This window comes from Scyliorhinus torazame, chromosome 10 (genome assembly GCF_047496885.1).
Source record: "Scyliorhinus torazame isolate Kashiwa2021f chromosome 10, sScyTor2.1, whole genome shotgun sequence".
NCBI lineage: Eukaryota > Metazoa > Chordata > Chondrichthyes > Carcharhiniformes > Scyliorhinidae > Scyliorhinus > Scyliorhinus torazame.
Window position 1 is genome coordinate 259,412,904 of NC_092716.1, and position 5,188 is coordinate 259,418,091.

Consider the following 5,188-nt stretch of genomic DNA (forward strand, 5'->3'; position numbering starts at 1 on the left):
CACTGTACCTCGGTACACGTGACAATAAACAAATCGAATCCAATCCAACCCAATGAGATTTCACACTTATAAAATTAATTTTTCAGGAGCAGACATACATAGACATACAAGTTTCTTATCATTAATTATCAATTACTGTGCTGTTAAAAACTCACTTACTACTGTTTGCACTCACCTTAACTATTTAGTCTGTCTTTAGTGCTACTCGTGGATCTAGTCTCAGTTCGTGCCTGTAGAATAATTTCTGTGCAGATTCCATTGGTGAAGTCTGCAACAGTGCAGCCAATGGAAGAAAAGGGTACTGCAGGCAGCAAGGTGTCTGCGCTGTCCTGCTTACTTGCAAATGCTGGCGGTTGCTGCACTAACTGCGAGGGTAAAGGGCCCCACCATTATCGATACAGCAAAATCCTGGCTGTTAGATACTCTGGGATTTATTCAATAAGGTACCTTGGTGATCAATGCTGGGACCATCAAATATTGAATTTACAGCAATGACTAATTCAGAGACTCAATTAAATTTGGTTACATTTGTGAATTCTATCCGGGCGGCATGGTGGCACAGTGGTTAGCACTGCTGCCTCACAGTGTCGAGGACTTGGGTTTGATCCCGGCCTGGGTCACTGTCCGTGTGGAGTTTGCACATTCTCCCTGTGTCTGCGTGGGTCTCACCCCCACAACCCAAAGATATACACGGTAGGTGGATTGGCCACGCTAAATTGCCCCTTAATTGGAAAAACATAATTGGATATTCTAAATTTATATCAAAAAACTCTTGTCTGAGGCAGCAGACGTTAGTATAGGGTGAGTGAAAATGCAGTGATTTTCCACTTCACTGCCTGGACTGCTCTTCAGGGGCCGAATTCTCTGGCACCGGATATTTGGCGGGGGCGGGAATCGCGCCGCGTCGGTTGGCGGGCCCCCCCCCGGCGATTCTCCGGCCCAGATGGGCCGAAGTCCCGCTGCTGGAATGCCTGTCCCGCCGGCGTGGATTAAACCATCTCTCTTAACGGCGGGCCAAGGCGGCGCGGGCAGGCTCCGGTGTCTTGGGGGGGCCCGGGGCGTTCCGGCCCCGGGGGGTGCCCCCACGGTGGCCTGGCCCGCGATCGGGGCCCACCGATCGCGGGCGGGCCTGTGACGTGGGGGCACTTTTTTCCTTCCGCCTTTGCCATGGTCTCCACCATGGCGGAGGCGGAAGAGATCCCCTCCACTGCGCATGTGCGGAGATGCATTGAGCGCATGCGCCGCCCGGCAAAGTCAGTTTTGCGCCAGCTGGCGGGGCACCAAAGGCCTTTCCCGACAGCTGGCGGGGCTGAAATCAGTTGGCGCGGGCCTAGCCCCTCAAGGTGAGGGCTCGGCCACCCAAGATGCGGAGACGTCCGCACCTTTGGGGCAGCGCGATGCCAGACTGATTCGCGCCGTTTTTGGCGCTGGTCGACGGACATCGCGCCGGTTGCGGAGAATCCCGCCCCACATTTCAGGCAGGAGTGAATGATGGGGGTCCCTGCTGGGGGTCTCTGTTGGGGGTCTCTGCTGGGGGAATTTTGTCTGGGGGCACCTGAGATGGGGTCTGATATGGGAGGTTTGATGAGGTGGTCAGGCCATCCTCATGCGTGCGTGCTGTGGACTGGGGGGGGGTGTTGACCCATTATTACTGTGGTGATGGGGGTGGGGGAGGACGCCTCTATATATCAGCAGAGGAGGTTGCAGGATTTGCATTGTGTGGGGAGGGAGTCCACTGCTGGACCTCGGTCTCGGGCTGCATGCTCAAAATAACGGCCCGATGCTGAGATTACGATGGAATTTGCATGGAAAAGGAGAGGGAATCTCACCTGGGCTCCAGTCACGAGTATCTGCTGAACGCAGAATCCAGCCCAATATCTGGAAATATGAAGCAGAGCACATAGGAAGAAAACATACTCTCTGAACAATGTTAAAATAGCTCAGAATAAAATGAAGATGAATCATCTTAGTGGGTGTAACGTTCAACATGGCCGACCATTGTAGAGCAACGTTAAAGAAAGATAAAGCAAAGGAGAACGTGGAACTATATAGTCAAAACAGTTGAGTGCAAGTCAAAGAGACTGCAGTGGTGTGCTTACAGCGGAACAGGAGAAAGTATTGCCCAGTTATGGGCACTGAGACAAATGGTTGAGGGAGGGCTGGGAGGGGCCACAAGGTGATCTCCTTTAAAAAAAAACAGAAAGAGGTGCATTTATGTCACACCTTTCACAACTTAAAGTTGTCCCAAAGCAGACAGGCAAAGCAGGTTTGTTGTAATGTGGGAAACACGGCAGCCAATTTGCACACAGGAGGGTCTCATTTTTACAGGCGTTGTTTGAGGAATAAATATTGGTCAGGATCTCAGCTTCGAGGTCAGTGCTATGATAAAGGGCGGAGTGGCCTTTTGATCCCTTGAAGAATGCAGTGAGGAGATGGCGATGGAGAGCTAACGCAGAGGGCAGGCGAATGCTCTGGGAACATAGATTCAATTCCCATCAGGGCAACTGGTGCAACTTAAATTCAATTGATAAACCTGGAATATCAAGCCAGCCTCAGTAATGGTGTCCGCAGCAACTATCATTGATTATTGTAAAGCCCCATCTGGCTCACTCATATCTTTTCGAGAGGGAATCTGCTGTCTTTTACATGGCCTGACCTACTTGTGAACGTCAGACCCACAACAATGTGGTTGACTCTTAATTGGACCAGCAAGCCACTCAGCTCAAGGGCAATTGCCGATGGGCACCAAATCCTCCTCTTGTCAATGATCTCAAATCCCATTGCAGAATTTTAAAAAGGCAGCTGATTGGAGTATGAACATCTAATACATGTTGCGAAAAGGGTGTATTTGGAAAGTGTGGTAATACCAGGTATTGCGGTAGCAGAGAGAGGAATGACCATTGGCTAGACCGCGGGGTCTGCCATTGGGCAATGTACATAGCCCCGCCCTGAGAGGCGGGGTATAAGAACCAATGCCGTCCCAGCAGCCTTCACTTCTGTAACTTCGCTGCTGGGTACAGTTCTATCTGATTAAAGCTGAATCGATATGACTCCACGTGGACTCAAGAGTATTGATTGTGTATCAGAAAGTATGAACTAAATTGTGAGGATAAAGCCAGAAGATGGTTTGCAGGGCAGGGCAGCAGGTGGCACAGTGGTTAGCACTGTTCCTTCACAGCGCCAGGGTCCCAGGTTCGATACCCGGCTTGGGTCACTGTCTGTGCGGAGTCTGCACGTTCTCCCCGTGTCTGCGTGGGTTTCCTCCGGGTGCTCCGGTTTCCTCCCACAAGTCCCGAAAGATGTGCTGGTAGGTGAATTGGACATTCTGAATTCTCCCTCTGTGTACCCGAACAGTCACCGGAATGGGGTGACTAGGGGCTTTTCACAATAACTTCATTGCAGTGTTAATGTAAGCCTACTTGTGACACTAATAAAGATTATTATTATAAGTGATAAAAAGCATAATTTAGGAGTAAAATCAATAAGTTCTGCGCACAACGAAAGATCCAACATGAAATTGGCTTCCATGTGGAATACAGACAAAACCCTTGATGTATTGTAACAAATTAATTAGATTCCCAATGGCGTCTTTAAGGTTTCTCCAGGTGGATGGGCTGAGGCAGGCCAAATGGCATTTTTCCCTCGTAAGGGCGAAGGTGCCACTGCTCCTATACAAATCAGCATGTCGGCCTTATTTCAGGAATGACAAAAACAGGGCTGCCGTCTATTGTTATAAAAGGAGACTGTTATCGAGACAATAGGCTACACAGAAAAAGAAGCATGTGCAGAAAAAGTGCTGTAGGCTTTGGAGAAGAGTAAGGAAGAGCTGTTTCCACTGTCAGGCGGGTCTGTAATCAGGGAAAGAACCGGAGGGGAGCTGGAACTTGTAGTCAGCATGTCATGATCTCAAATGTGTTTCCTCCGGGTGCTCCGGTTTCCTCCCACAAGTCCCGAAAGACGTGCTTGTTAGGTGAATTGGACATTCTGAATTCTCCCTCTGTGTACCTGAACAGGCGCTGGAGTGCGGCGACTAGGGGCTTTTCACAATAACTTCATTGCAGTGTTAAAGTAAGCCTACTTGTGGCAATAATATAGATTAAAAATTAACCCCCCCCCCCCCCCCCCCCCCCCACCCGCCCGACCGCCCCGCAGCGGTACAAATGGTACATCAAACCAAATGTCCAATTTCTATTGTAAAACATTTCCCGGAGTGAGATGAAAGGCTTGGCTGCCGCATCATTGGCACTCTCGTCCGCACTTTGAACTGGGTTATCAGTCTACAGTTCAAATCAATAATACTAACAGCAGAGTGATTAAATGATATACATCAGAGCAGCCGGGTTCATGAATCAATAAACACCTCCCCATGTGCCGGGCAAGCCACAAGGCCACTGTAACTGATTCAGTCATGACAACACCCCAGCTGCTTTTGCCAAGCCGCAATCTGTGACGTGCTTGGCTGTTGTGCCACATGATGCCTTTCTGTACTTTACAGCCTTCTTTGTGGAAAAATAGTTTGAAAGTCAGCAATTGGCCATTTGCCTTAGCTGTTCATTACTGTCAGCATGGAGTCGTGTCTGACCTGGGCTTTGCTCATTGGCGAAGAGGGTCCTGAGGTTCTTCAAGGCTTGGAAATTAACAACAGACCAAAGAGAAGGTTGATGCTGATCAAATAACTCTTGAGGAAGCAAGATGGAGGCCAAGCCCACAGCGCTGGGGGAGGCGGTGGCGTAGTGATATGGTCGCTGGTCTAGTAATTCACAGTCCCAGAGTAATGCTTGGGGTCCTGGGTTCAAATCCCCCAATGGCCGATGGTGAAATTAGAGTTTGAATTCAATAAAAATCTGGAATAAAAAGTCTAATCTTTATTATTGTCACAAGTAGGCTTACATTGCAATGAAGTTACTGTGAAAATCCCTGAGTCGCCACATTCCAGGGCCTGTTTGGGTATAATTCAAAATGTCCAATTCACCTCGCAAGCATGTCTTTTCAGGATTTGTGGGAGGAAACCCACGCACACACGGGGAGAACGTGCAGACTCCGCACAGACAGTGACCCAAGCGGGAATTGAACCCGGGCCCCTGGTAGTGTTAACCACTGTGCTACTGTGCCACCCATGATGACCATGAAACCATTGTCGATTGTCGGGGAAACCAATCTGGTTCACTAATGTCCTTCAGGGAAGGAA